The sequence below is a fragment of the Peromyscus eremicus genome, chromosome 5 (genome assembly GCF_949786415.1).
Source record: "Peromyscus eremicus chromosome 5, PerEre_H2_v1, whole genome shotgun sequence".
NCBI classification, from domain to species: domain Eukaryota; kingdom Metazoa; phylum Chordata; class Mammalia; order Rodentia; family Cricetidae; genus Peromyscus; species Peromyscus eremicus.
Window position 1 is genome coordinate 46,273,855 of NC_081420.1, and position 9,536 is coordinate 46,283,390.

Genomic DNA, 9,536 nt, shown 5'->3' on the forward strand with positions numbered 1-9,536 from the left:
TTATAGCACATGAGAGGCAGGGGCAAGTGGATCTCTGTGAGTTCGAAGCTAGCCTGGTCTACATCATGAATTCCAAGCCAGTCTGGGTTATGTAGTGAGAGCCTATTTCAACAAATGAACAGACAAAGAGACCATATCAGGTGTAGCACAGAGGTCCTTAGCATAGTAAGTGTACTCTGCTAAATGCTACAATGATACATATCTTTACATATATGTCCAAACCCATACAAAGTTCACTCCCAAAGGGGAATGCTTACAGAAATTGGGATTCCTGAATGATAAAAATATGCCGGTATAGGTTCAGCAGTTGCAGTAAATATACCACGTGGGTGCTAGATGTTCTTAACAGGGCTGGCTATAAGTGGGTGGAACAGCAAGAATAGTACTTCCCCTCTCTGTCTTGCCTGGGAGGCAAACTATTCCTCTGTTCAATATATCCATGCTGCACATACTTCCCTCCCACTAGTCACTTAGAATCACCTCCATATCAGATCGAGCATCATGTTATTACAATGCTTGTGTTCAAATAACCCTATTTAACTTGGTAACAGCTGTAATGAATGAGAGCTGTGATGCTGGTGATTTTGATATGTCAAAGAGAAGCTGTAACTTTCTCCTTGTAGCTGAGGTTTAAGTTTATGTGTAGAGAAAAACATAATGCATGGTGTATATTGAGAGATTTTATTTCTGTGACTAATTTCAAGCATCCACTAGCATCTTGGAAGTTTTCCAAGTAAGTACTATCTAGGAGAAGTCTGGCATATTCAGTTTAACTTTTCTGTGAATCTAAAACTACACTCAGAATCGTGTACATTATAAAATACTACAAAACAACATGTTCATTGAAAGAAGCCAAACACAATCAACTACATATTAAATGATGAAATTTATATAAAACAACCAGAACAGGTGAATCCACACAGACAGAATGCAGATCAGTGTGGGGAGGGGGAGGTGAGAAGCAGGTGCTTAGTTGGTATAGAATTTCTTTTGGGATGGCAAAATGGTTCAAAGCTCAGCAGTGGCTAGAGAAATTACACAGAATTATAAATGGGCTGAAAGCTACTGAATGGAATAATAAAAAGGGGTGATTTAGTGAATTTTGTGTTATGTTAACTTTCTCTCAATTAAAAACAATTTAATAACGCAGCACAAGAGAATGAAATACCACTTTGAAATTTCAGGATGAAGAATGCTTTTGAAAATGATTTATTTTAAATAGTTTGAAAAAGAAGTACTTTCAAAAACTTTGACATGAAAAGTTGTGATCTTTGAAGTGGTTTCAGAGGGATGCAGTGAGAGACGAGGATGACAGGATGGTATGAAGGAGAGCTGTACCGGAGATGGAAAGTTTGAAATGAAATCAAAACTGAAGAATTTAAATCTGGTTAGAAGTGGCCAAACCTGGGCTAACACTGTGGACAAGAGGGTCACTGATGCAAAAGGAAGAGCTGAGACATTTTCCCCAGAGTACAGAGAGACAGAATATGCAGGCAAAGGGTAGGGATGTGGTGCAGGGCGGGGAGAATGGTAGTGCTCAGCACAGAATCAGTAACCAGAGCATAAGACAAAGCTTGAAAACAGAAGGTATCATGGAACATAGCCGAAGACAGACGATGAAAGCATATCTAGCAATACTTTTATTTAAGCAAAACAAAGAAAATAGTACATGTAGTATCTCAACAGGACACACTGGTTGCCTGAAAATGAACAAAAAATAAAGCTAAGAACAGATCTCTTTAAAACAGAGACTCTACAAAGATATTGGATGCATATACAGAATTTCAAGAAAAATCTATCCTGACACAAGCGTACTTTTTTTTGTCAGCTTATCATACGTGTGAAGCAATAAAAAGATGTGCTAACATAAGCAAAGACCCATATAATATAAACCATACCCTTTTTCTTAAAGTTGGCAGGGGAAAATTGTGCAGACACTCTGGAAAACAGCTTGGCAGTTTCATATCAACTACCCATGCAATGGCCATGTGACCTAGCAATTACATTCTTGGCATTATCCCAGAGAAATGAAACTTACACAAACCTTGTATGTTCATAATATTATTGTTAATTAAAAGACCTTAACTATGAACAGCTGTATGTCCTTTAAGATGTATACTTTTATACCATAGTATATCTCTATCATGGAATATTACTCAATAATAAAAATGAAATCAAAGCTTGGTGTTTAACTCAGTGTTATAACATGTACTTAGGACTCTGGAGTCCTGACTGTGATCCTCCTGAATAAAACACACACACACACACACACACACACACACACACACACACACACAAACAAAACAACAACAACAACAAACTAATGTATATTATTATCAGTCTCCAAATAATTATCTATGAAAAAATCCTCAAAAGTAGGATACTCAGTAATTCCATGCATATAATAACATTCTTAAGATGAAAAACAAAATGGATTTGCCAATTCCTTTTGAATTCAGGTCGCAATGTACCTGTCACTTCATCATTGGACCCATTCCCTTTATTTCTCAGGAGAAATTGGTAAGCACTCCTCTGGTCACTGGCTCCTTCAAAACTCCTCCTCCCATGAATGACAGACCCCTAATCCCTGCCTTTGTCCACTTATTGGACTGAGGGATCTAGGAAGATAACCTTGGTAGACAACATTTTTTTTTTTTTTTTTTTTTGGCTTTTCGAGACAGGGTTTCTCTGTGTAGCTTTGCGCCTTTCCTGGGACTCACTTGGTAGTCCAGGCTGGCCTCGAACTCACAGAGATCCGCCTGGCTCTGCCTCCCGAGTGCTGGGATTAAAGGCGTGCGCCACCACCGCCCGGCCGGTAGACAACCTTTTAATCACTTTACTTCCTGGGTCTTAAATAGATTCCTTTCACTTAATAGGGCAGTGTGAGGATTTCTCCATAGTATTCTATTTCCTTTTACCACAGGTGCTTTCACATTGCTTCCTACACTCAGGTAGACCAGAGTCCCTGAAGAAGGTACTCACGAGAGAGAGGAAGGTGGTTAGGAGCTTTTTGGTTCAGTCAGTGCAAATTTACATTAGGCTGCTTAATGTTTAGTTTGAAGACAGTGCTGTGGTGGGCCAGCCCCCACCTTTTTTCTCCAGGGTACTCTTGAGGAGTGAGGGATAAGAGATTTAGATAGAAATATAGAGGGGAGAAAAACAGATAGAAACACAAGATAGCCTCAGGAGGGCCTAGATCTATATCCACCATCTCAGAACTTTATTCAAAAGGGCTATTTATAACAATGCCAAGGGGCAAGGCAAAAGACCTCCCCCTTGCTAGATACAACCAAGTGTATACCCTTCCAAACAGCTGGTACCCAGGCCCGTGGTCCAATCAACCTCTTATGCAGTCCTGCTAGATAAAGCAAGCTCAGATCTCACTAGAAAACCTCTATGGGCAGGCTCCCACAGGTCCCTCTTCTTAATATTTTAAAAAGCTCCCTATTAAGAGCTTACAAGTAGCTGTAGCAACCACAGCAATCCCCATAGCTGCCACACTTCCCAGTGAAGAAGTAGAGGATGATAAAGATGGAATATCCTTTTTGGAATGGGTCTAAGGTGACTACAGCAGTCTTAGCTGCACCAAGCCTATTTTTAAAATCAAATCAAAAATTTAAATTAAAAACTCTTGATGAAATTGCATCAAACAAATCAATAAACTTTTTTTTTTTTTTTCGAGACAGGGTTTCTGTGTAGCTTTGCGCTTTTCCTGGAACTCACTTGGTAGCCCAGGCTGGCCTCGAACTCACAGAGATCCACCTGACTCTGCCTCCTGAGTGCTGGGATTAAAGGCGTGCGCCACCACCGCCTGGCCAAATCAATAAACTTTTGATGCATCCACATCAAACTTAAATACTCCCTTAGCTTCACCAAACATCAACAGGTTAACATAATTCTAACATAAATATTACTATACATAATTATAGTTCTCTCAAACCTACATCCAAAAGCAAACTCTTAATAGAACTATTAACACTTTTAAAACTTTAGCAAAAATATACTTTAAAGCAATCTCTTAATAGAACCATTTGCATTTCTTACTAACAAAACATAGAACAAACTTCTGATGGATCCAAATCAAATTTACATACTCCCTTAGCTTCACCAAACCATGGTGCATCAATATCAACAGGTTAACATAATAACTCTAACATAAATATTGCTTTACACAATTACAATTCCTACAAACCTACCTCTAAAAGCAATACTCTCAATATAAGTATTAACACTTTAAAAACTTTAGCAAACCTCCAAAAGCAATTTCTTAATACAAAACATAGGGTACATGAACACAAGTTAACATCAGTCCACTCAAGGGACAAAAAAATGTTTTTTAAATTAAATTATTTTTATTGAGCCTATTTAGAAAAAAAAACAACAAACTTTTCCATATAAACAGTTCCTTTTTTTTTTTTTTTTTGTTTTGTTTTTTTGAGACAGGGTTTCTCTATGTAGTTTTGGTGCCTGTCCTGGATTTTTCTCTGTAGACCAGGCTGGCCTCAAACTCAGAGATCTCCCTGGCCCTGTCTCCTGAGTGCTGGGATTAAAGGTGTGCCCAGCAACAGTTCCATTTTTCATACAAAACTGTTCATAAGTAGAGTCTATATGCATAAGTAAAGTCAAAATTGTCCCATTGCAATGTAATCATTCCTTCCCATCTCATTTCTTAAGTCCAAAAAGTTCAAAAAAGTAAATTCAGGAACCAGTCTTCCAAATATGAAGAAACCCATAACCAAAACCTTTTTGCAGTTAACAATTCTAGTTCAAACAAGCATCCCTGAAACTTTCAGTTACAGCAGCATTTTATGGCAGTCTTTCCCTAGGAACCTTGCCTCAGGTAAAAGCAACTGCCATAGTAACTGAGCTGCTAAGAGTTCTTTGGAAAATCTCTCTGAGCAGCCAGCAAACAGAAGCTGCAAGGGTTTTGGCTCCTGGCTTTCACAGCTTTCACAGTCCCAGTCTGTCTGTGCCTCCCATAATGGGGCTGTTCCCAGGACCCCTGCATCGTGAGGCCCTAAGGGCTTTCAATCACCTCATGCCATACAGGCTCAAGAAGCTGTCCTTGCTATAAGCTGCTGCTCTCAGGACCTGGGGTCCAGGAGGAAACCCAGTCATATCCAGTCATGACCACTGCACCCTGGCTGCATTACTGCTGTCCTTGAGTCCCATGTTCTGCCAACTGCCACCTCAGGCTCCCCAGTGTTCCCAGAATGTACTCAGACTCAGAGCCCCTATTCCCTGGCCATCCTGGTGTGTGCCCTGAGGGCGTCTTTCTATGGAGGCTTTGTCTCTTGCACAGCTGCTGCAGCACCCTGCGCTCTTGCTCTCCAGCTTCCCGCTCAGCTCTCACCCTCTCCCACAGCATCTCTGCCCGGCTCTGGCAGCTGAGGTCCGAAGTCTCTGTTGCACTCCAAGCCTCCACCTGCCATTCACCTCTCTCATGACACAGTATCTCTGCTTGGCTCCTCACCACAGCTTTTTCATGGCAGAAAGCTTGTAGACACTCATTGCTCACACTGTCTCAGGCATCTGTTACCTGTGCTACACTGAAGCCCCATGGGTCTCAGCTGCTGATGCCTGGCTACTGCTGTTTGCATTGACTCTGGCATCTGCCATTGTTGGCAGCTTCTGAAGCTTCTGAAGCCACTCAGACTGCCAAGCTTGCAGAATGCTATGGATGCTGCTTTCTGCGTCCCAGGTTCTGCTTGTACTCAGGGAGGAAAAAAAAATAGTCTACTCTAAATTTCTATTATACCTAAGTCTTATTCTACCCTAATATACCTAAGCCTACATTTCTATGGCTTACTTATACTATCATTTTAAAACCTAATTTTAGTAGAGATTTGAGAGAGAAGAGAAAAAGAGAAGCTTAGACAGAAAGAGATATACGCTGTGGCCTCACTTGGGCATCTTTTAGCCACTTCACTTTCACTCCCAAGAATAAAATACTATCACTTTTGTTTTTCAATTCCTTATTGGCATGCCTCCTTATACCTGTGATGCCCCCTGACACTCCTTTTGCCAAGTCCCTGGTTCCTGTTTATGGCACCATTTGTAGGATGCCAACCCTCACCTTTACCTGGGTATTTTTGAGGAGTGAGGAATAAGAGATTTAGATAGAAATATAGAGGGGAGAAAAACAGATAGAAATACAGGATAGCCTTGGGAGGGCCTGGACCCTTGTCCAACAGCCCAGAACTTTATTCAAAGGGGCTATTTATAACAATGCCAAAGGGCAAGGCAAAAGACCTCCCTTTTGCTAGATACAACCAAGTATATACCCTTCCAAACAGCTGGTACCCAGGTCCGTGGTCCAATCATTCTCTTATGCAGTCCTGCTGGGTAAAGCAAGCTCAGATCTCACTAGGAAACCTCTGTGGGCTCCCACACAGTGCATTAGTTACCTTTTCACAGCTATGAGCAAAATACTTAACAGAAACCACTTGAGGAAGCAAAGATCTATTTTGGTTGACAGTTTCAGAAAGTAAAGTCTGTCATAGCAGAGAAAGCATAGGCATGGCAGAAGCATGTGACCACTATGTTTCACATTGTGGCCAATCAGGAAGCAGAGAACATCACCTGAAACCAAAAACAGTATATTCAAAAGCATATCCTGAAGTGACTACTTGCCTCTGCCTCCATTGAGACTACATGTCTCAAATGTTCCACAATCTCCCAGCAGAGTGTCATTACTTAGGGATGAAGTGTCAAACAGATGATCCCCTGGAGACATTTTGAACTCAAACCATAACAGAACAAATCCATAGGTTAGACAACAAAATGGAAATATACTTGCCAACCTCAATTTGAATGGCTTAAGCAGTTCTCTGTAGTGGGATATTTAAGTAGCCACCAATCTTACCTTGCTATAAACACCCCCATATCTTGTCTATCTGACTGTTCATGTTCTTCTGCTATAGACTGGTTCATTAATGTCTCCAAAAGTCCATGTGTTCTGGCCTTAGTCTTGTTGTACAAACCATATTGGAGGTGTGTCCTTAGAGACATTGTGGGACCCTGGCCTCCTCCTCACTCTTTTTCCCACTTTGGTTGTGAGGCAAGCAGTTTTGATCCACTGTGAATTTCCATATGATATGCTACCACAGTCACAAAAGCATTAGGGACAACTAAACACTGACTGAAATCTGAATCTGTGAGCCAAGATGAATATTTTTTCTTTAGAAGGCATCTCTTAACAGTAATTGGGATCTGACCAACATAGACATCTTTTATTAAAAGTCTTTTGGATGATACTTTTTATCTCCATGGGAAGCCTTTTTTTTTTTTTTCAGTTTCTCTTTTTTACTTTCTTTAAGCTCAACCTGGATTTTCACCAGGTTTCTAACAATAAGCATGTGGAAGGCTTGTCCCTGAACTTAAGGGCTCTCTACACTTTCTTTCCTAGCAAAGGGAGCAGCTTCAGGAAGAGGACTTTGTTTTTGTCCGTGTTCTTGCAGACGATGGATGCATTGCTGTTTTTCCCATGAATGGATGTTCTGTGCAGCTCTTCTTCCAAGCTCCATGCCCATTAAGCCAAGTGGCTCTCAGGCTTTGGCAGGCACAAGGCTCACTTGGAGAGCTTGTCAGAGTGTAAATGCCTGGCCTGCTCCATAGGGAGTAAGGAGGCTGAAAGGCTGCCCAAAGCTAGAGAAGCTGCTTCTGAGAGGCCCTGCATTACAATATTTTTAAATAGTGTTTTAGATTTATTTATTTGATGTGCATGTGTGTATGCCTGAGAACATAAACGTGGACCATCTTGTGTAGGAGCCTGCAGAGGAAAGAAGAAGGCATCAGACCCTCTGCAATTGGAATTACAGGTGGTTGTAAACCACCATGTGGGTGCTGGGGACTGGACCCAGGTCCTCTGCAGGAGTGGCAAGTGCTCTTAACTGCTGAGTCATCTCTTTAGCCTATTTTTTTTCTTTACTAGTCACTGAAAGAATCCAGAATTTCTGAACTGCTGAGCCTTCTCTCCAGCCCTGATGAATGAACAATATTTTACCCTTTTTCTTCCTAGATGGATTTTCTTAAGAAGATAAAGTGTTTTGATAGCTGATGGAAACATGGGTCTATTCAGACATTCTCCCTTTACTGAACAAAAATAGTGAGCAGGAATTTTGATTTTACAACCATTTTTGTGTGGTTGTGAGTTTTATTAGTATGAGTTATTTTCCTTGAGCTTTGTACACTGTGGAAAACTGTCAAATCCACTTTTTATTCCTTATTTGCTGAGATGTAGCTCTTGGAACATGTAGACCCCATTAAGGCGGTGGCATCCAAGGAGGCACTCTGAGCAGCTGGCTGGTTGGCTTTCCTTCTGAACCTCTGTATCTTCTGCTTCATCGACACGCCAGTAAATGACATATTCTTTCTTTCTAATCGTCTCCAAAACCCGCTTACAGATTTACATCCATTAGCATGCAGAGACCAGAAGCAGAATGGTACCCTTGAACAGTTGGCACTTGGAGGACTCTTTGAAAAGGACAGATGTAAATCATAGCTGTTATCTCCAGTAAAGGAATGTGGACATGCAGAGGTCTGTGGTGATGGGGGAGGGGATGCTAGGAGCTGTGCTTCCTGGAGGGTAATTCATAAGAAAGATGTAAGGTGGGATGATGTAAGGAGAGGAAACAATTCTGAGGAAGAGGCTAATTACCCCCCAGAGCTGGCTAGTAATGAAGGTCTGATTATAGCTGGGAAATTACCTTCTTTTGATTCTCATGCATTTAATGGTGCTCTCCAGAACGAGTCTTGGGTGCCCTGGCTCCTGTCCAGGACAATCGTATTTAAAATAATGGGTGTTCAGTTCAGAAACTTGTGGAGTTTGCAGGGTGGGAGATGGCTCACTAAATCTCCTTTATGTTTCTTTATACCTCTCATTCCCAATGACTCCAGCATGTTATTTATCTTCAGAGTAAGCTCGATGTGTATGTGTGTGTGGAGGTATGGTAGTAGGAGTTACAAATGGGGGAAAAGGTATCAGGGGGCATATCAGCTGAAGTCCAACCTAGGGCTGTCAGTAGCTGCTCTCTCTGGCACTCCCTGAGGATTAGATGAACAAGGATTGGCAACACATTCAGATTCTTGTCATAGGAATGATTCATTTAAATAACACATGAGTACATGCTTTATACTGCATCACAGAATGACAGCAAGTAGGAGCAACAAGCTGGCTTCTATTTCTATCAGTGATGGATTGTACCCTTACTAAATGGCTTCGGTTATATTCATTCTTAAATTTGTCACTCGTATTTCTCTAAGTTCTTCTCAAGAAATGTGATCAGTGTCAAGCAATAGGAAGTAGTTCAAGTTTGCTACCATCAGGATAAGGAAATACTATAGAATTGAGACTGAAAGCTAATAATGAATTATTAACATAAAAAAAAAAACTGTCCCAGGAAGATCTGTGAGGTTGATACACATCAGAGCCCTCAGCTTCCTTTTGGGTTGTTGCTATATCTTGGGCTCAGAATGTGTCTCAGAAGCTCATGGGTTAAAGTCTTGTTCACCTGGGTGCTATTGAGAGGTAGTGG